We start from the raw sequence: 23472 nt of genomic DNA on the forward strand, positions 1-23472 counted from the left end.
ACTGTTGTATTGTGAAGTTTCTGCAGTCACTTTTTTCACCGTCCTTCTTCCTTATCTCCTCCACCCTGTATCTCCTGCCCCCTAAATCCTGCCTCTGATCCCTGATTCTGAGAAGAAGTTGACAAGCATCCTCTGTCATCAAGAAAAGTCCTGTATTAAATGGTTTTTATGTGCTAAGTGATCTTCTGTGGAATTCCTTGACCCCTTTTTTGGTATTCAGTTTCATCTAAAGCAGTTTGGATTCTATCTTTTGGTGTAAAGATACATTTTTTTTTTTCTATATGCCAGAACTCTTTGAGTATCCGGCAGGAGGAGAGATCGGAGATTCTGGTTTGCTACACTTGCACGGGACATCTACCCACCAAAATGCCATCTCTTTGGAGAACAGTGGTTCTCCTTAAGAGCAGTACCGCCCCCTAGGGGAAATTTTGGAAATTGAGGGGAAGGTTTAGGCCATAATTTACAAGTCTTTGGAGGAGAAACCCTCCTGATGTATTCTGATCTGGTCAGCAATGCACGGAATAGTTATGCATAGTAAAAACTGTAGCCCACGTTTTCTAATGCCCCCTAGGTGAAGACCAGTTTTACAGTGATCTGAACCTAAAACCAAACTCTGTTTTATGTACAAATAAAAATAATTTTCTCACAGTTTTCATATATACTGAACTTTCCAGGAAAGTAACTGCACATAAATTGAGGAGAAATTCTATTTTGCTTAGCTCTGAACTTGATTGAGAGAAATTTCATATTCATAAAATCCTGACACCAGTGGCCACGCAAACTGAATCAGTCTGCATTTGTAATGCATTCACGATGACCTTCAAGTATAGATCTAAGCATCTGACTTTCTCATTATGCCTTCTAGTGGATGGTTGCTTAAGTTTTCACCTACTGTAAGTTGTTTTCCTTTTATTTCTCTTTTATATAATTTGAATGTTGATCTTTTTGAAGTTATATATGTAAATGTGTTTTCTATGAATACTATGCCGGCATAATAAAGGAAGAGTTGTAAAATATTGGACATGAAAAAAGAGGCATAAACGGATAGGGTTAAGAACTATTGATGTAAAATCACAGACATAGATTCAAGTTTATGTAGTCGGCATCCCAAAGATGTTTGGTCTGTTCTTAATGAACATGCCTGTCTGGAGGTAACACTGTGGTGACAGCAGTATCTAGAGTTGAGCAATAAAAATTGCCATTAGTTCTGTTTCCTTCTTTCAGTTTGTGTATCTAGAATGTCCCTTTCTTTAAGAGTACCTAGTAAGATAAAAAGAATCCTAAAGTAAAAAAGTTTTTAAAGATCATTTCAAATATCACTATAAATTAACTACTTGAATTTATTTTTTAAATGTTTACTTTTAAAAAATTTTTCTTAATGTTTATTATTTTGAGAGAGACAGAGTGAGAGCAGGAGAGGGACAGAGAAAGAGGGAGACCCAGAATCCAAAGAAGGCTCCAGGCTCTAAGCTGTCAGGACAGAGCTCGATGTGGGGCTCGAACCCACGAACCATGAGATCATGACCTGAGCCGAAGTCAGATGCTTAACCGACTAAGCCACCTAGGCATCCCAATGTTTACTTATATTTTAAAATACTTATTTTTGAGAGAGCGTGCACGCATGCATGGGGACTTGGGGGAGGGGCAGAGGATTGGAAGTGGGCTCTGTGCTGACAGCAGGGAGCCCCATGTAGGGCTCAAACTCACAGACCGGGAGATAATGACTGAGCCAAAGTAGGATGCTAAACCGACTGAGCCACCCAGGAGCCCCTAAATGTTTATTTTTCAGAGAGAGAAAGAGAGAGAGAGAAGGGGACAGGGACAGAAAGAGACAGAGGATCCAAAAATGGGTTCCACGCTGACAGCGGAGAGCCTGATGCAGGGCTTGATTGTGACCTGAGCTGAAGTCAGTCGCTTAAGCAACTGAGCCACCCAGGTGTCCCAACTAACGAATTTATTTTTATTTTTTTAACATTTATTTTTGAGGAGAGAGAGAGAGAGACCCAGCATGAGCGGGGGAGGGGCAGAGATGAGGGAGACACAGAATCCGAAGCAGGTTCCAGGTTCTGAGCTGTCAGCACAGAGCCGAACGCAGGGCTTGAACTCACGGTCCGTGAGATAATGACCTGAGCCGAAGTAGGATGCTTAACCGACTGAGCCACCCAGGTGCCCCAAACTTGAACTTAAATTAGAAAAAAATATTACTTCCCATTACCAGCATGCATTTGGGTTAGGGGAAGGAGATTAAATCATAACTTCCTATCTAATGATTTAAGGATATTCTTTCCTAGCCCCTTAGTGATTCAGTGTAATATAGTAAATTTGCTGAGAAGTTAGTAATCCTAATTTGAGTTTGGTTTAAAGGAGACGGACATGATTTTCACCTTAAAAATGTTTCTCATCTCTGTTCTGTGAGGATTGCTGCATGTCAGATGTTTTAAAGTATGTCTTTTCTGGTCTGTGACCCTTGGCATTACAGCTTCAGCAACCCCAGCTGGAGGGCTTAATCTCCTCTGCGTCAGAAAAAGGCTGTTTGCTTCAAACAAATTGCCCTTCAAACTGGCTCCACAGACTTATCATGAACTTACCCAGAGCTAAAGATAACAGCCTTCGTGGTGGGGTATAAAGGCATCAACCGTTGGTGCTTACGTGCTGGGAGGGTTTACCCCTATCACAGAGCTTGGTGCAAGAAACCAGTGAAGTGACCCTTCTATTTCAGTGAAGAGCTTTCCATTTTGTTGCTTTCCAGTTTTTTTAATTTTTCTGATAGGAAAATCTCTGAGGAAACTAGAACCATACTTGAGCAAAACTGAAGTCACGTGAACAGTGACAGTTAACACGGTGGACAGATATCCAAATACATGCCTAAGATACCTTACTAAGTACACAAGTATGTCGTGAGTACAGTCAGGTGAAATTTAGTACGCTGTCCCATTTTTAGAGTGGGGATGGATGTTCAAGACCTTTTGATCACTCATCCAGTTAATCATGGCTTGTGTCAAAATGCTCACTCCTCCTGGAAGGCTTTCTCCAGTCCCCTGGGTGGAGTCACTGTCTCCCTGCACTCCTCTTCCTGAGCATCTTCTGTGACTCTACGTTGCACCTGGGGCCAGGGATCGGGCTGTGTTCATCTTTGTATCGTAGGTTCCATGTATGTGCTTATTAATGGACGAGCACTCTTAGGGTCAAAACTGAAGTTTTTCCATGCATAGTAAATGAAGAATGAATGTAAATATACTCTCCTACAGTATGGTATAGTAATGTTATACTGTATAAGTATATAGGATGTATATTTTTATATATGCTTTTATACAGTTACATGTACTGTGTAACTAGGTATGTGACTTTATATCATTACATATATTGTATACAGTAAGCATTTCAGTCTGTCAAGTATATTATGTATTTTTTATGGTATTCAGTGGAGCTTGTAAGAGTAATAGAAGAAAATAAAATGCATTCTCCAATTGAGTAGCCTTTATCTGAAATTCACCTCCATGTACATCTAGTATTAAGGTATAAATAAAATTAAAAAGTAATGGGAAATGGCTGAGTTGCTGCTATTTTATGGTAAATAATGGAAGTTGGGGGGGCGCCTGGGTGGCTTGGTCGGTTTAAGCGTCCGACTTCGGCTCAGGTCATGATCTCACAGTCCGTGAGTTCGGTCCCCGCGTCGGGCTCTGTGCTGACAGCTCAGAGCCTGGAGCCTGTTTCAGATTCTGTGTCTCCCTCTCTCTCTGCTCCTCCCCTGTTCATGCTCTGTCTCTCTCTGTCTCAAGAATGAATAAACGTTAAAAAAAATTAAAAAAAAAAAATAATAATGGAAGTTGGAGACCACAGCTCAAGATAAGTCACTGGAATGTAGGATGTGGCAGCAGGGACATGAGTGTCTTTCAGGCAGTGAAGGGCGTAATTGAATTATTCTGACAAGCCTAGAGTGGTTCTGTCCCCACCCCACCCCCCCACCCCCCGCCGCCAAGCCCTTGGACCCCCCAAACACTAACCTAAACATGTATTGAGAGAAAAGAGAGTAAATATAGGAGATATGCATGCCTCTAGTAAGAAGAGTTTAAATAAATAAATCTCTCGTTTTATTTGAACAGTGCAAGAACAATTCAAGTGTCTATTTAGAGAATTTAAAACAGAGGAAGAGAATGCTGTGATAAAATCTGCCCCCCACCCCACACAGTTCAGCAGAGATTTGAAACCCCTCGATTCAAAGTGTCTCTTCCATCCACCCTCCAAGTATGTTGTACAGGTTTAAGATGAAGGCATCGACATGTTTAGTTATTCTTGCTTCAAGTGGTTCAGAAAGACACAGGTTTTTAAATTCATAGGTGGATAGACTGTTGAAGAACCTTCACTTTAATTTTTAGATCCCACTAAATATTCATTCCCTTGTCTGTTGTTGGTAACTCAGGCCCATCTGTTAAAATTCTCTTAAATGCAGGGGGTGGTAGTCACTCTTGTTGAGTATAGACACCTGGAGATGTATGGAACACACAGATGATTTTAACGTGCAGCAATTCAACAGATTCCCCATTACTTTTTAATTTTTTTAATGTTTATTTTGAGAGAGGGCACAAGCAGGGGAGGGGCAGAGAGATGGAGAGACAGAATCTCAAGCAGACTCTGCACCATCAGCACAGAGCCCGACTTGGGGCTCACACTTACAAACTGCGAGATCATGACCTGAGCTGAGATCAAGAGTTAGATGCTTAACCGACTGAGCCACCCAGGCACCCCCCACCATTACTTTTTAATTAGAAAGATTTACATCCACCTTAATAATAGCCGATGTACATGAAGTTAAATTTCAGATAAAGGCTACCCAATTGGGGAATGTATTTTATTTTTTTCTATTAGTTTTAGGAACCCAGATGAATAATATTACTGTCCTAGAGGTAACCTAGAGGTAAGCCCAGCTGGTTTATTGTTACTGGTCAGTTACTGTTAAGTTCCTTTCTGTTTTTGAAGAAACAGGAAGATAAATTGGGATATACTACATTCTGGCTCTAACAAGCAGTTTCATTCGGGTGGTCATCGTTTTAAGTTTTAAGAACATGTACTTTTAAATGCACAAAATGTGTTTACAGGATCTACAATGTACACTAGCTCCAAGTGTGGAAGTGGGCAGCGGTTGCAAAGGCCTTGACGTGGACGGGATTATTGACCTATTTCTAGGAATAGGAGCAAGAGCAGTGGAGCTGGAGCATAGCGAGCAAAGGGAGGGACCTACTGGATGAACTTGAAGAGGTGCTCAGGGGACAGATCATAGAGTACTTTGCAAGCCAATTCAAACATGGAGAGTTTGATTCTGTTCTAATAATAGTGGGGAACCACTGAAGGGTTTTAAGCACAGTAATATAAACTGAGGTAGGTTTTTAGAAAAATAACTTTGCTGGGGCACCTGGGTGACTCAGTCGGTTAAGCGTCCGACTTCGGCTCAGGTCACGATCTCAGGGTTCGTGGGTTTGAGCCCCACGTCGGGCTATGTGCTGACAGCTCAGAGCCTGGATGGAGCCTACTTCGGATTCTGTGTCTCCCTCTCTCTGCTCCTCCCCCACCCATGCTCTGTCTCTCTCTCAAAAATAAATAAACATTAAAAAAAAAAATTAAAAAAAAAAAAGAAAAATAACTTTGCTGAACAGAGAATTAGAAAAAGTCAAGTATAGGGGCACCTGGGTGGCTCAGCCAGTTAAGTGTCTGACTTTGGCTCAGGCCATGATCTCACAGTTTGTGAGTTTGAGCCCTGCCTTGCTTGGGCTCCGTGCTGACAGCTCAGAGCCTGGAGCCTGTTTCAGATTCTGTGTCTCCCTCTCTCTCTGACCCTCCCCTGTTCATGGTCTGTCTCTCTCTGTCTCAAAAATAAATACGTTAAAAAAAAAAAAATTTTAGAAAAAGTCAAGTATAGAAGCAGAGAGAATAATCCAATTATAATAATCCAGGCAAATGGTAATGGTGGTGATTTTGATTAAGATGCTGTGTTAACAATAGAAAGAAGTGGAGGGATTAGAGGTTTGTTTCAGAAATAAAACCAACAGGGACACCTGGGTGGCTCAGTCAGTTAAACATCCGACTCTTGATTTCAGCTCAGGCCATGATCTCACAGTTGTGGGATAGAGGTCCTTGTTGGGCTCTGTGCCAGGCATGGGGCTTGTTTAGAATTCCCTCTCTCTGTCTGCCTCCCTCCCCCAACTCACACATTTTTTCTCTAAAAATAAATAAATACTTAAAAAAAAATACTTTCTAATGGATTGGAAGGAGAAGGGGGAGATCAGAAGGAAAAAAAAATCCAGGATCACCTTTAGCTCTTATGCTTGGCCAACTGACACTGTGAGGTATTATTGACCAAGATGGGGGCAACTAGAAAAAGAGCAGTTTGGGTTGAAATCAAGAACTCTGATTTAGACAACTTTTTAGAAGTTTGAGGTCCTTAGTAGACCTCCAACGGGATGTCCAGTAGACACTTGGGTATGGGTGGGAGTTTGAGGAAGAGGTTTGGCTAGAAAAATATACTTGAGTCAGCAATATAAACGGTGTTGAAACCCATGTAACTGAAAATAATAGGCAAGTGAAGATGAAAGAAGGCCAGAATAGAGATATGGGACACTATGGCATTTAGAGTCTGATAAACATAGAAGCCAGTAAAGGAGATGAAAAGAAAATCAGCAATAAAGTAGGAGGAAAATGAGGAGTGGTATCACAGACCTCAAGGAAGGGTGGCAGCTCAAGAAGGAGGCTCTTTGGGGTCCCCTGACCACCCACTAGTGATTTGCTAGAAGGACTCACAACTCCACAAAGTCCTACTCCTAGCTAAGGTTTATTAAGCAGAAGATACGGTGCGGGAATAGCACTGTGATTTACATAGTCTATGATCTTCATAGACTAAGACTTGAAAGATCAACACAGGCTTCCTTGCTTCCCTCTGTGAGATTACCACAGACACCTGTTTCTCCAGCTGTGAACTGTACCTCCACCTAGGGAAGCCCACTCAAGTCTTGGCAGTCCAGGGTCCTTCAAGGGAGCTGATCGTATAAACTCTGACCATTCAGAGTCTAGCCTCCCACAAGGTACCAGGTGTACATCATGAATCTTCATGTTTACTTTTGCTTTTGCCTTAGTACATCCTGACCCACTGACTTATGTCAGTGGGTCAAAATAACATCATTATTATGACTTATGTCAGTGTGTCAAAATAACATCATTAGTTAGTGAACATCTCAGGAATACTGTGCCCAGAGTTTGGTTAAGAGGTTTCCCAGGGATAAGCAAGAAGTGAGTAAAAGAGACTGGCTGTTTTAACTCTTTGCTTGCTGAGGTCATGGTTAACCAACCATGTTGAATGCTGCTGTAACTGAAAACTGAGCTGTAAAGGGAAGCGATCTTTCCAGAAGTGTAGTTAAATTCTCTTTTTCTCTAGATATATTTATTCCACTTATTCAAAGGACATTTATTGAATCCCTAATATAGTTTATGGCATGTGCTAGCATAGGAATATAGAGATAAAGAAGTTAGACATGGTCCCTGCGCTGATGGGGTTGACAACCTGATAAGTGAGTCGGAGAGAAGAAACCTCCAATAAATTACAAGTGTGATTGGTCCCTTAGGAGCAATGGCAAGGAGACATACTGTGGCCCACACCTGCAGGATAGAGAGAAGTCAGCCAGGTGAAAGGGGAAGGCAGAGCAGTAATTAGCACATTCAGAGGCCTGGTGGTGAAGGAGCTATTGACCTGGAGGAACAAAAGAAGTTCAGATGGCTGAAGAGGGGAGCAAGTGTGGAGGGGGAGAGGAGGTGAGGCGGGCAGATCATGGAGGACCTTGTATACTTTGTTAAAGACTTTTTACTTCATCTAGAAGGAGCCATAATCATCCTAGGGATCCATGCCTGGTAGGAAAATAACAACTTTGTTTTCTCGATTGGAAGATTTCTGATAATTTTACATTTTATTTTGCATTACAATAAAGATTCATTTTTTTTTAAGATAAGAGTTCTTGTTTTTTTAATGTTTTATTTATTTTTGAGTGAGAGAGAACATGGATGCACATGTGCATGTGAGCAGCGGGGAGAGGGGGGCAGAGGATCCACAGCAGGTTCTGTGCTGACAGCAGTGAGCCTGGTGCAGAGCTTGAACTCATGAACGTGACCGAGCCAAAGTCAGACTCTCAACTGACTGAGCCACCCAAGGCAGCCCATTAAAGTTCCCTTTAAGAAATAAGATAGAACAGCCATTCTGGGAGGGGAGGGGGGAGTGAGAAAATACTAACACACCAGGCAGAGTAAATCAGAATACCAACAAAATGCAATATTAAATCTAAGAATAACAGTTCCCAAGAACTACTGGTGTGAAATGTTCTGATTTAAATACCACAATTGGATTGAATTGTTCATTTAAGTCTTAAAGGTTATTTTTACCAATAGAATTTATTAGGAACATTTCAATAGTGTGTGACACATACTATCTTCTCTTTTTTGTCCTCAGAGCACAGATCACACGAAAGGAAATGATTTTTTTTAATCAGTGATTTTGGAGACAAATTCTGTGTATGCTATACTTATACAGAAACTGATAAATATTAAACCTAGAAATCAAAGAGAAATGCCAGAAATGCCTAGAAATCAAAGAGTATGGTAGGAACAGATACCTTTCTTCTATCGGTATTGAGATATAATTAGCATATAACATTGTGTAAGTTTAAAATGTAGAACATGATTTGATACACGTTTATGGTAAAATGATTGCCGTAATAAGATTAGTTAACACATCTTTCACCTCATCGCTGCTATTTTGTTGTGGTGATAGTGGTGGTGGTGAGAACCTTTAAGATCTACTCTTGGCAACTTTGAAGCGTATAATACAGTTTTGTTAACTGTAGTCCATGGGCTATCCATTAGATCCTCAGAACTTATTTGTCTTAGAATTGGAAGTTTGTAACATTTGATCAACATCTTCCCCTTTCCCCTGCTCCCTAGTCCTTGGCAATGACCAATCCACTGTTTCTATGAGTTTGGCTTTTTTATATTCCACCTAGAAGTGAGATTACAGAATGTTTATCTTTCTATGTCTGACTTCTTTTATTTAGTATAATGCCTTCAAGTTTTATCCATGTTGTCTCAAATGGCAGGATTTCCTTCTTTTTTATGGCTGAATAATATTCCATTATATATAATAGACAATTTAATATATATTCTATGTGATAGATTATATATATGTTATATGTTTTCATTTATCCATTCATCCACCTGTGGACACTTGGGTTTTTTCCACGTCTTGGCTATTGTGAATAATGCTGCAGTGAACATGGGGGTGCAGAGATCTCTTAGAGACAGTGATTTCATTCTCCTTGGAGATATATCCAGAAGTGGGGTTGCTGAATCATATAGTAGTTCTAGTTGTTGTTGGGTTTTTTTTATGTTTGCTTATTTTTGAGAGAGCACAAGCAGGGGAAGGGCAGAGAGGGACGGAGACAAAGAATCCGAAGCTCCAGGCTCCGAGCTGTCTGTGCAGAGCCTAACATGGGGCTTGAACCCACGAATTGTGTGATCATGGCTTGAGCTGAAGTTGGACGTTTAATTGACTTAACCAACACTTACCAGGCTCCCCAGTAGTTCCAGTTTTAATTTTTTGGGGGAACTGACATGCTGTTTTCCATAATGGCTGTCCCATTTCATATTCCCACCGACAGTACACAGATACTTTCTACTTAAAAATAATCTTGGGATATTATGAAAGGCCACCATTTGCATTTCCAGGTAGTAGCAGCAGCACCGAGAGGGAACCTAATCCTGGTGTCATTTTCTAGGGAAGCTATTCAGCAGGAACGGTGAGGATAGGAAATGAAAGAAACACAAGTGCTGCTTCCTGAGCACGTTAGGTACCAGGCGCTATGCTGGGCCCTTTACACATTTTCCTCATTCAAGCTTTGTAAAAACTCTGAGTTCTTTACCTTCCCGTTTTAGAGCTGAGTACAAATAGATTTCAAAGATGAAGCAATTGATGACCCAAACTTCAGTCTGGGTAACTGATAGATTTGGGTCATTCACCCAAATTTTTGTCTTAGTAATTCATTTATGTATTTATTCAAATGTTTACGGAGCTCCTGTTGTCTACCAGAACGTGTGTGGGAGGATTCAAAGAACAACGAGACCTGAACCTTTCTCTTTAGGAACCAGGCCTGAGGGCCTTACACCCACCCAGTTACCGCCTTGGGAAAAGCGCTGTAACAGGGCTATGGACATTCAAAGGCCTACCCTTGCAGGGTGCTTGGTAAAGTCTAGAAAGGCTTATCAGGGAAGCTGATACTTAAAATAAAGCTTTGAATGTTATCAGGCAGACAGGTGAGAGCATAAGAATTCCAGGTAAAGTGAATGAAAACACAGACCACAGTCCAGGGGGCATGGTGGAGCCCTGTATGCTCAGGACACCCTTGTGTGTGTGATCCAGGGTAAAGATTTGCTGGCCATTTCTCCTCTGTCTTAGCATCTAGAGTATCTTAGCTTGTGCTCACTGGAAAATACAAAGTTTTAGAAGGATGTTGTCATTATGGGGCTTTTTTTTTTTGAAACACATTGTTCAAGAACAGTGATAAATAGGGAAAATATTTTGACTCCCGTAACTCTTAACTAAAATTGCAATATTTGTAGCCCCAAGGGAATTATGTTTCCATAGGACATTCTGTTCTCTGTCCTTGGGAAAATGTTTAAAAAGGAATAAGAAAGGGTATCTGAGGATTAGTAATGAAGTTCTACACTTGATTGAATGCCTACTGTGTGCTAGCTCCTTACTTATATGCATTATTTAAAAAAAATTTTTTTAAATGTTTATTCACTTTTTGAGAGACAGAAACAGAGTGTGAGCAGGGCAGGGGACAGAGAGAGAGGGAGACACAGAATCAGAAGCAGGCTCCAGGCTTTGAGCTGTCAGCACAGAGCCCAACGTGGGGCTTGAACTCACAAGCTGTGAGATCATGACCTGAGCTGAAGTCAGACACCCAACCGACAGAACATGAGTGGCAGAGGGGCAGAGAGAGGGAGACACAGAATCCGAAGCAGACTCCGGGCTCTGAGCTGTCAGCACAGAGCCTGACGCGGGGCTTGAACTCACAGACTATGAGATCATGACCTAAGCTGAAGTCGGATGCTCAGCTGACTGAGCCACCCAGGCACCCCTGTATGCATTATTTTAAATCCTGATATCCATCTGGGAAGTCAGTGGTGTTCTCTCTCTTTTACAGATGGAAACTGAGGCTTTGAGAAAGATAGCATGCCCAAGACATGTTAGCTAGTAAGTGGCAGGGCTGGGAATTCACACCCAGGTCTGTCAGAATTCAGAGCCCCAGTTCAGTTTTCAAATGGTCTCTAGAGCCTCGGGGCTTCTGTTGCGGTGACTTCAGTTGTCCTTCCCTAATCCAGAGCAGCTCAGCTTTAACTTTTTAGATTGGATATTTTAAATTAGAATAAAGGTTGCGTGACCAGTGGCAGGCAGCATGCAAACGACTGCCTTGACTGTGGATGTGCGGTAAGCATGGCAATGTGCTCAGCTGTCTGGCGGGTGCCAAGGAGTATCACTCCCTGCCCTTTGGAACGCAGATGCTTTACAAAGGGTTCAGAGGCCTCTGAAACTGATCAAGCAAGATTGTGTCTGTGAGAAAATATTGAATATACTCTGTATATCAAACCAAATGCTAGGAGGTTGTGTAAATAAGAGCGTCTCAGCGGATCACCTATGTGTTGGTTTAAGCAAAAGATCTCACTCTTGACCCTCCCCATGCCGAAATCCTTGCTATGCTCTAGGAAGACACAGCCTCTCTAAATATCTCAAAATGCTTAGAAACAGTCACCTCTACTCATTTGCCTGGGCCCAGAAGTTCCCCCTCACAACTGAGATTCAGACCCGGCTGATGGACACGGTAGAATGAGAGAGCAGGGGGTGCAGAATCTGGCCATCAGGAACTTTGGATTTTCCAATGAGCACAGACTGAGATACCTTAGATCTCAGGACCTGAGATCTGAGATACCTTAGAGGCTGCAGGACCCATGGTGAGGACGGTGCGTAAGATGTCAAGCCACCTGATTGGCAGGACAGAGTTCTGTCGGCATCCTTACTGTAAGTCTGCGAGGAGGAGGTTGGCCGTCCAACACACCAGCCTCAGCTCCTCTTGTGCAGCCTGTGAATGAGATGGTCGGGTCAGACAAGTAACCTTGTCACTGGGGTCCCACTCACTAGAGGTGGAGAGAGAAGTGAATTAAGGAAGGAAAACAGAATAACCTTTCACTTTGGGGAGATGAACAGAATCCAGGCTCTTACACCGAAGCCTGCTCTGTCAGTAGGCCAAACTACATGTCCTCTAAGAGATGGCTTATGAGCTGGCATAAAGTTACACTGTGGTCTAGTGAGAAATCATTTGTTTTTGAGGTGGAAACGCTAGGGAACTAGGGTGAACTAATGGTATAGAGTGCTTCCCGGGGGCGGGTAACTCTCCAGGCATCTGAGTTCCATCTGAGCTCTTAGGCTCCAATGCATCATGGTGTGATCCCCGAGGTTGTGACGAGTGAGAAGTTTAATAATGCCCCTTCTCCCATTCACTCTTTTTGTATAGCCACCTTTAAAACAAGTTCTCATCTGGCACTCATTCTAAAAATAGGTTTTTAAAGTAAGCGGTAGGGTGAAAATGGAGCACTTATTAATCTTTTTGTTTTTGAGAGAGCGTGCGCACCCATGCGAGCAGGGGAGTAGCAGAGAAAGAGAGAGAGAGAAACCCAAGCAGGCGCCACACTGTCAGCACAGAGTCTGACATGGGGTGGGGGGCTCAATCTCATGCAACCATGAGATCATGACCTGAGGTGAAACCAAGGGTCGGCCACTTAACTGACTGAGCCACCCAGGCACCTAGTGAAGTAATCTTAATTTTTACAGTATCGGTAAGAAGGAGATCTTGATATCAGGAATTAAAATTGGGGAGCTATCAGAATGGGGAGATATACCATATTTATATCCACATCTGTAAATACACAGATATTTGAAAATGATAAGAAGAGTGTTTAATAGTGGTTAAGATTCTGTTATGCTCTTCAGTAGCTGTGAGTTAGAGCAAGTTTCTTACCCTCTGTGGACCTGTTTCCTCTTTTATAAGATGGAAATGGTAGTGTTAGCCTTGTGGGTTAAATAAGTTAATAGATGTGAAGTGCTCAGGATGTGATTGGCACGTAAGAATGCTCTAGATGCACATGCTATTATTGCTGTTACATGAAGTGGGATGTTTGGCAACTCGAAAGCATGGCAGTGACTGACACGCTTCGCTTCGATGTTTAAAGCAATTAAAGCTACGACTCACTGAGGGCATCTTTGCCATCGGGCACAGGGAGAGGCAGTATTTGTGCTTTATCTCATTGAGTTTTTATGCTCTCTGTGAGGTAAATACCAATGGACAGCTTTAGAGCCTGACTTGCCAGTGGTTAAGTGACTTGCCTAGGGCCATGAAGCAAAGAGTGGGCAGATTCAGACCAGAGCTCTCAGTCTTTGGAGTTTGGCTACCCCCACACCTCTAGGTTTAGGCTGACCTCATTCCTGCCAGCACACCTGGTGACCTGGGCCAAACAAGTTACAGCATCCAAGCCAGACTCCATTTTACAGAAGAGGAACATGAGGCTGTTAGATTAAGTGAATTGACAAAGGTGCCCCTCTAATTAGACTGTGAAGTCCAGATTAGGAAACCAGATCTAATACAAAGGCTGTGTCTCTTTAAGTAGGGCCCAATTGCTTATGATCTGTTTGCCAAAAAAGACTCAGGATAAATTATCAGATATCACATAACTGATTCCTTTGGGATTTAGCATATAAATGCTCAGATACTGTGTAACACATCATCCTTTGCTTTTTTAAATTTTAAAAAATTTATTTTAATTATTTATTGATTTTAGGGAGAGAGAGAATGAGCCCAAGAAGGGGAGAGGGGCAAAGGGGGGGCGGGGAGAGAGAGAGAGAGAGAGAGAGAATGAACGAATGAATAAATGAATGAATCTTAAGCAGGCTGCATGCTTAGCACGGAGCCAGATGCGAGGCCTAATCCCATGATCCTTGGGATCATGACCTGAGCTGAAATCAAAAGTCAGATGCTCAACTGCCTGAGCCACCCAGGCACCCCTCATCCTTTCCTTTAATTAGCTTGTATCTATATACTTGACAGTGTGAATGAACATAGGCTAATAAGGGATTTTTTTGTTTTTCCACTTTTGTATTTGCTTTGAAAAATCCCCTTTAAGAGGTGTAAGATTGGGGCACCTGGGTGGCTTAGTCGGTTAAGCGTCCAGCATCAGCTCAGGTCATGATCTCGTGGTCAGTGAGTTCGAGCCCCGTGTCGGGCTCTGTGCTGACAGCTCGGAGCCTGGGGCTGCTTTGGATTCTGTGTCTCCCTCTCTCTCCGTCCCTCCCCCACTCACGCTCTGTCTCTCTCAATCAAAAATAAACATTAAAAAAAAAAGGTATAAGATCATGTTTAACAATAGTGTAGTAATCTTAGGAAAAGACCAACCCGTATTTTTATCACTGGCTCTCAGCAGATGAGGGCTTTCTATTCCACAGAGAAACACGTTGGAGTAAAGTATGTGTAAGGATGTAGATTTGCATCATTTTTTGTAACAGTATAAAATGAAAATGATAGTCCTTAGCATCTAACTAATGCTATTAGATTGTATACATAAAGTAATTAAAATGACAAATTTTATGTTTTACCACAGTTAAAAAAAAAAAATAATGTAATGTACCCAAACCATCAAATTGTACACTTTCTGTGGGCAAATTATGTGTGAATTATATCTTAATAAAGCTGTGCAAAAATAAAACCATACATTTGTCAATAGGAAACAGATTAAATTATGCTATACCTAGTCAATGGAATATTAAAATGCCTTTATTTTTTTTTTTAAATGTTTATTTATTTTTGAGACAGAGAGAGACAGAGCATGAACGGGGCAGGGGCAGAGAGAGGGAGACACAGAATCTGAAACAGGCTCCAGGCTCTGAGCTGTCAGCACAGAGCCCGACGCGGGGCTCGAACTCACGGACCGCGAGATCGTGACCTGAGCCGAAGTCGGACGCTCAACCGACTGAGACACCCAGGCGCCCCTAGTCAATGGAATATTATACTAACTTTATAAAATGAGGTAGATTTATGTTTTTGATAGGGAAGATGTCCAAAATATATTTTGAAGGAAAAAAAAATTCATGCCAAACATTTTTCTTTGCATTTGTATATATATATATGCACGTGTCTGTAGTTTTAGAGGTATCACTACGTAAGTATTGTTGCACAACTTGCCTTTTTCACTTATGCATGTTGGGGTTTGGTACATGTAGTATTACAGGTCTTGCCTGCTGTCTGCAAGTAGAGCATTGCTGTGAAACCTTTCCTAAACCTGAGTGGAGTAAAGTGAAGAAGCGATTACTAGTAATTTACGTGGGGCATTTTTTTAATAATTTTTTCAATGTTTATTTTTATTTATTTACTTATTTATTTATTTTTAATGTTTATTTTTGAGAGAGACAGAGCATGAGCAGAGGAGGGGCAGAGAGAGAAGGAGACACAGAATCCAAAGCAGGCTCCAGGCTCTGAACTGTCAGCACAGGGCCTGATGCAGGGCTCAAACTCACAAACTATGAGACCATGACCTGAGCTGAAGTCTGTTGCTTAACTGACTGAGCCACCCAGGTGCCTCTATATGGAACATTTTTTGTGTTCACAGACCCAAAAAAATAACTTCTCTGAGGCTTTTCTGATACCTTAGGACACCTCTTACTAACTGATGCACAAAATAATCAAGATAAGCACAGAGGCTCACAGACACAGTTCTGTGGTGGCTTGATGCTGAGATGTTGTGTGCAGGTCCCAGGAGGGAGCTTGGTGGGGTCCTTCCCTCTGCTGCCCAGCCACCGCTGCCCCTGTGACAGAGCCAGTTGCAGGACAGATGCTGGATGCTATTTTTGCTTTCGCCTTTTTTCACAAAACCAAAAATCTTCAGGTTTCTTTCAGTAAGCAAAAACAGGTGCTAATGTAGGTCTTTCGTAAAAGTGAAGTGCTGTAACACACGCTTTCAAAAAGCAGGGGTAACTGTACCTCACGGCCTTTAGCTGCTTCATACTATTCATGGTTTGATTTTCCCAGAGTTTGTATAATCATTTCCATATTGATGATTATTTAGGGCATTTACAACTTTCAGATATCTCGCACAGTGTTATGATTGATACCCTTGAACGAGCTCACGAACTCAATAATTTCTCCAGGTAGGCATTGCTAAGTCAAAAGGTATGTTCATTTTTGTACTTGGTAGATTCTGGCAAATTGCCCTCCAGTAAGATGGATTAATTATATTCCAACACCACATGAATATGTACTTTCCCCAACACTTTAAATTTTTTCCAATCCAATCGTTTTTTAAAAATCTCCATTTTAAATTGCATTTTCATGATTGAAAATCAGAATGAGTGTTTTCGCATTTATTTAACATTAAATAAACACTGAGTTTCTGCAGTAGATTCTGGATACAGCAGTGAACAACCATGAATCCCTGGCTGCCTGGAATTTACGTTCAAAGTTTATTGGCCATTTATATTTCCTCATGTCCTTTGCCCCTTTTTCTACTTACATGTAGGCTTTAAATATTCTGGACTTCCTTTGTGATCTATGTGGCAAATATTTTCACCCAGTCTATGATTTGTCTTTTATTGTTTAAGATCTATACAAATAGAAATACTGTTTTCAATATATTTTGCCTTATGCAAGTTTTAATTTTTATAAAGTCATAGTCTTCAATCTTTTTCTTTATGCTTTTATGTTTTAGGTCTTATTTAAAACAGCCTGCCTTTACCCTAAGGCCATAAATATAGTTATACTTTTTTTCAATATTTTTATAGTTTTAGTTTTATGTTCAGCACCTGAATCCATCTGGAATCTATTCTTGTGAATGGAGTGTGTGTGGATAGATTTCACATCCTACGTACAGTATATATATTTCTGTGAATGTTCAAATACACATTTATTTTTTTAAATGTTTATTTTGAGAGTGAGCATGTGTGTGTGCACACAAGCAGGGGAGGGGCAGAGAGTGGTAGAGAATTCCAAGCAGGCTCCACGCTCAGTGCAGAGCCCAACATGGGGCTCGATCTCATGAGAGCTGGACGCTTAACTGACCACCCAGACACCCCTCAAAAAAAATTTTTTAAAAGCATATATGATTTTTGTAAGCAGAAAGAAACATGAGGATTTTGAAAAGATATTTTGGGGGCACTTGGCTCAGTCAGTGGAGCATGAGCTCTTGATCTCAGGGTTGTGAGTTCAAGCCACACGTTGGGTGTAGAGATTACTTAAAAATAAACTCTAAAAAAAAAAGGGGGGGGGGGAGGGAGGGAGGAACCAGACACTTAGGGAGTAGATATCCAGAGGAGAAAGGGTAATGTGATGGGAAAGACGGCCGTGGCCTGTGGAGTAAATGTGGGTCATAATGGGTCTAGGGAAGGACAGAGGAAGAAAGATGAGACCATGGGCCACCTTGTATCCTTGTTCTGCTGTGGAACCTCAGGAGATAAATGGAACTTCTCCAGTCCATGAAATGTCACAGCTTCAGAATACAAGAACCAGAAAATACACCAGAATGAATCAGAGATTGGATTCTTTGGTATTTCTAGTTGTAATGTAATAGGATTATTAATCTATCATCTGGGACAAAAATGACTTTGGGGTAATACCCTATTTAAAACTAACCCAACCCTGGACTAATGATTGACTTTATTTCCATTTATTATGGCTACCAGAGGTTCAAAATGGACTACTAATTTGCAGGTGTGTTAATTAACCCTTTTTAGATTTAAGAATTTCTTCAGAGAGTTTATTTTTAAGAGTTTGCTGTTTAACACATCTGAAAGAATGCATATATGAAGAATTGAGATATGAGAAAGCATTGGTTCAACATTAAGGAATCTACAAGAATTAGGATTTGGTGAAGGTAGAAGAGATTACCTAAAATAAACATTTTTTTTAAAATTCGGGACGCCTGGGTGGCTGAGTCGGTTGAGCGTCTCACTTCAGCTCAGGTCATGATCTCACGCTCATGAGTTCAAGCCCTGCATTGGGCTCTGTGCTGACAGCTCAGAGCCTGGAGCCTGCTTCAGCTTCTGTGTCTCCCTCTCTCTCTCTCTCTGCCCCTCTCCCACTCGCTCTCTCAAAAATAAATTTAAAAAAGCATTTAAAAAAATTAAATAATTAATTAATTAATAATAAAAAATAAAAATTGGAAACTGCAGGAGCACCTGGGTGGCTCAGTCAGTTGAGTGTCTGACTCTTGATTTTGGCTCCGGTCATTATCCCAGGGTTGTGGGATCAAGCCCTACATCAGGCTGTGCACTGAGCATGGAGCCTGCTTAAGAGTCTCATTCTCTCTCTCTCTCCCTCCCTCCTTTCTCCCCCCCTCTCCTTCCGTCTCTCTCCCCCATTCTTGCTCCTCCCTCTGAAATTAAAAAAAATGTTTTTAATTGGAAAGTGCAACCAAAATACACTGTTAGAATCCCTATTGACACTTCAGAGTCTTCATAAGACTTCCTCCATGATGTTTATGAAACCAGGGAGCCTCCATTTGCTGCTATATGTAGGATTCCTCAAATGTCAAACAGAAATAAGGGGACTCCTGATTGGCCTCCGTGTTTTAAACATTCTGCCCACTCCATCCCACCCCCAGCTTCTTAATGAAACAGGTCTCCATCTTCAGAACTTGAAGGGGGATATTGTGTGGCTACAGTATGGGTAACAAATGAATAAGCCTTCAGTAGATCATTCTTCAAAGAGGGCGGGAGTGGGAACGAGTCTGGACTAATCCACTCAAAACCACCTCAGTACCTTTCTTCCTTTGGCATTAGAACTATGCAACCCTGTACTTTGTGTGTTACACCAGTGAGCTATACCAGTTCATCTGTCAGACACACATGATCACTTGCTATGTGCCAGACCCCGTTCCAAGCGCTTTTTGCGGGTTAGTTCATTTACTCCTTCTAACAACCCCATGAAGGTACAGTTACAAGCCTTATGTACACACAGGGAAACTCGGGCTCCAAGGAGCTAAATTGAGTGCAGGGTCACACAAGAAGCAGAATCACAATTTGGACCCAGGTAGTCTGGCTCCAGGTAGGCATAACCACTACGCTGATCCTGCCTCCAAATTGGCTATTTTGGCAAACGCAATGATCAGGAAAGAATTATACTCTGATGAACTCTTGTGAGGTGGAGCTGAGAAACCTGTGTCAGGAAGTGTCTGTGGTTATCCAGCCATCCTGGGAACCTCTTGTAAGCTGAAAATTAGCTGCCGTTCCAGCCCACCTACACCCCAGACTGGCCCTTTGACTTCACTTACTGTGTGAGCTCTGTAGTTCCTGGCAAAGGTCAGCCCTGTGGTAAAAACCTGAGAAGAGTGCCCTCAGATATGAGACATGGTGTATCAGTTTAGGGAGAAGTTCTGTTTATGCTTCTTTCTGGAAAGCAGTGGTTCTCAATCTGGTTTGCATCTCACGATGAACTATATGGCCCTGAGAATGAATGATTTACATTGATAAATGACAGTATGTACAAATCCACAATAGGGGACAGAGCCTGGAAGGAGGCACAAGGGTGCTTCTAGAGTGCTGGTTACACAACTGTGTTCAGTTTATACAATCCAATTTTCTATGCGTATATTATATTTCAAGAAGGAGGTTATTTTTTTAAGGTGTGTGTTATAGTCAGCTGAGGTACTGTGAAAAATGCAAACTCCTGAACTTTGGATTCCCATTCTGGGGCGGGGGGCGGGGGGTGGTGGAGAGCCAAGAGTTTGCAGGTTTAAAAAAAATTTTTTTAATGTTTTTATTTATTTTTGAGAAAGAGAGAGAGTACAAGTTGGAGAGGGACAGAGAGAGAGGGAGACACAGAATCGGAAGCACGCTCCAAGCTCTGAGCTGTCAGCCCAGAGCCCAACGCGGGGCTTAAATTTATGGAAGGTGAGATCATGACCTGAGCAGAGGTCGGACATTTAACCAACTGAGCCACCCAAGTGCCCCCAAGAATTTGCAGTTTTAACAAAAACCCCAGATAATTCTGCTGCAGGTAGTCTAGAGATATGCTTGTAAGAAACACAGCAATGCTACCCGACCTAGTCTAGTCTGCTCTTTATCTGCTTAACTCTGGCCATCAACAGGACTATATGAGAGGAGCAAAAGAATTACTTGGGAATGACTGAACTCACACCGTAGGATATATCACAAAAATGCAGAAACACTGTATAAAATGACTGCAACAAGATTTCTCTGAATCCCTCTCCTGCCTATATGAGAGGTGTTTATTTGTAAATATTCCTACCTTTTAATGGAAAGAGGACAAACCAAAGTTTATCTCCATTAGGTAGAAGTCATCCATGTATGATTTTGTCACCATCCACATCCTCCATCCCGTCTTCCCCTTCTACCCAAATGCAAAAGCCATGGTTAAGACTGTCCCTCCCCAGGCTTCCCCCTGGCCTTTGTCACACCATTTCATGCCTACCTATGTGTGTGCTAAGCGGAGAGGGTGGCTTGAACGGTCCATCATCATCCATCTTTAAGAGTGCATTTAGCTTCCACAGGAGGCCTACATGCCACCACCTGGGTCGCTGCCATGTCTCTCATGATCCCTGATTAGTTCCAGCACGTTTTGCGAGCACTCCACACCAATATTGGTGAATTGAGAGATGAGGATATCTCAACAGGAAAGTTGACATAGGAACAGGAAATAGCCTTTGCCATCACTGAGTTGAGGGTGTGGGGTGAAGATGTGCTCCTGTGATGTTGAGGAAAGCAGATATCGATCTCCTCAGGAGGGCAGGAGAGCTCACCGAGGATGAGATGGAATGTGGGATCTCCATGATGTAGAATCTACACCCGTATAAGATCCCAGACTGGTTTTTGAACAGACAAAAGGATGAAAAATATAGCCAGGTCCTGGCTAATGGTCTGTACACAAGCTTCATGAAGATCTGGACCCACTAAAGAAGATTCAGGCCCATTGAGTGCTGTGCCACTTCTGAGAATTTCATGTCTGAGGCCAGCATGCCAAGACCGTAGGGCACCATAGCCACACCATGGGTGTGTCCAAGAAGAAAGAAATCTGTAGGCCTTGTCTGTTAATAGTTTATACACCTTGGGGCGCCTGTGTGGCTCAGTCGGTTGGGCGTCCAACTTCAGCTCAGGTCGTGATCTCATGGTTCATGAGTTTGAGCCCCGTGTCAGGCTCTGTTCTAACAGTTCTGAGCCTGGAACCTGCTTCAGGTTCTGTGTGTGTGTCTCTCTCTCTGCCCTCCCCCGTTCGTGCTTGCGTGTGCACATGCTCTCGCTCTCAAAAATAAACATAAAAAAATTTTTTTTAAATAGTTTATACACTAAAAATAAAAACTAAAATAAAAAGGGCATCTAATGCTGAGTAATGGTTGAGCATGTCTCGAGGTAGCACGCTGTTAGTAATTCTGTGGCTGAGCACTGCTGACTTGAGCAGTGAGAAAACTCTGGCAAATCTCATTGTCCTCCCTTAAGAATCTGTCTCATCTTTTTCAGCCCGATCATTTGAGCATGGCAAAGTGACATAGGTGACTGCTTGAATACAGTCTCTGTCCACAAATTTCTCAGACTCAATTGAGGCGAATAGAGGCATGCTGTTAGAAAAGATTAATAAGGCTGGCCCCCAGGTGCTGCAAATGGTGAGTGCAGAGCCGTGATTTTCCCAGCAGATGTGAGATAAGCCACAGCTGTAGTGATCCATTGTGAGAAAGTGTCTAATATAGTCAAAAACTGTCTTTGGAATGGCACCTTATAACTAGGCTTTCCACGACGGTTCCTGGGTCACAGCCCATGGAAATGTAGTTGCCTTTCGAGGGGCTTGACTTGCCTTCTGCATTTATGTGTATGAAATCGGTTCTAGGTCTTTGGACCTGGCATCTGGCCCACTCTTTCCTGAGAATGGTTTGCCTGTGAGCAATGTGCTCGGTGACCAAGCTGCCTCCTAACCTTGTGAAATTGGCAGTGCATGAATTGTTAAATATTTTATAAACCGACATAGATCAAGATAAGATGTGCTTAAATGGGTGAGTAAACTCAGGTACCTTATTAACAGCTGCATTTCCTCATGCTTCTCAGAAATGGGCATTTCACAACCAACATTTTAAGGTGGGAGCTGATCTGAGATGTAAGCTTAATTACACAGTTTGATAAAGCCCATGAGTTGGGCCTGGGAGATTTTCTGACCTTTAAATAAGTCCGTGGAGGTGGCCCTTGCAATCTTGGATCTACTCTGGCAGGCAGTTCAGAGCCTGAACACTCAGTGTTGCTCATTTAGGGTATATTGGGTAAAAGCTGCAATTACGAGTCCGGGATGGCATCGCTAAAGCCCTGGTCTTCAGCTTAGAAAAGACTTAGGATTGGCCAGTTGTATACACAGCCAGAGAAACAGTTGGGAAACTTAGCAACTTCCAAAATAAATGTTGGCTTCTTTGTGTATATGTAGGCCTACTTTGCAGATAATGTTGACTTTGTTTTTTGAGGGGGAATGGAGGGAGGGTTTAAAACTTTTTTTAAATTCAAGTACAGTTGGCACACAATGTGACATTGGTGTCAGCTGTACAGGGTAGTGATTCAGCAGGTCTGTATGCTGTGCTCCCCACAACAGTAGCTACCATCTGTCCTCATACAGCACTGTTACGACACCACTGACTGTATGTCCTGTGCTGTGCCTTTCATCCCTGTGATTTATTCATTCCCTAACTGGAAGCCTGTACCTCCCACTTCCCTGCACCTATTGTGCCCATCCCCCACCATGGTGACCATCAGTTCTCTGTAGTTGCAGGACTGTCTCTGCTTTTTGTTGGTTATTCGCCTGTTTTGTTTTTTTAGATTACACACATAAGTGAAATCACATATTTCTCTCTCTCCGTCTGATTTATTTCACTTAGCTTAATGCCCTCTAGGTCCATGTATGTTGTCACAAATGGCAAGGTCTCATTTTTTCTTACGGCTAAGTAATTGTGTGTGTGTGTGTGTGTGTGTGTGTGTGTGCGCGCGCGCACGCACGTGTGTGTGTGTATATCACAGCTTCTTTATGCATTTTATCTATCACTGAATGCTTGGGCTGTTTCCATATCTTAACTATTGTAAATAGTGCTGCAGTAAACATAGGGATGTATATATCTTTTTGAATTAGTATATTTCCTTTTGGTGAATACCCCAGATAGCATTGATTTTTTGAGTGGTAAGTAGTTTCTCAAAGCTCTTGCAGACACAAAAGAAAATAAACACATCATATTCCAGAGAGCATCTCTCATTGATGAGTCTGACAGAATGTCAGTATCGGAGACGTAACTTAAGAGTCGCTTTTTTGGGTGTGTAATGTGTGTGCAGTATGTGGTGTGTGTGTGGTGCATATGTATTGTGTG

At 42.1% G+C, this 23472-nt stretch overlaps 1 protein-coding gene and 1 pseudogene across 7 annotated transcripts in view; both read left to right on the forward strand.

The window, feature by feature from the left end:
• CPM (carboxypeptidase M) overlaps nucleotides 1-23472 on the forward strand; it is a 77515-nt gene that overhangs the window by 4352 nt on the left and 49691 nt on the right. The window lies entirely within an intron of this gene.
• On the forward strand, nucleotides 17440-23001 carry LOC128775055 (40S ribosomal protein S18-like; annotated as a pseudogene).

This window comes from Panthera pardus, unplaced genomic scaffold (genome assembly GCF_024362965.1).
Source record: "Panthera pardus isolate Hobbes unplaced genomic scaffold, ASM2436296v1 HiC_scaffold_6, whole genome shotgun sequence".
NCBI lineage: Eukaryota > Metazoa > Chordata > Mammalia > Carnivora > Felidae > Panthera > Panthera pardus.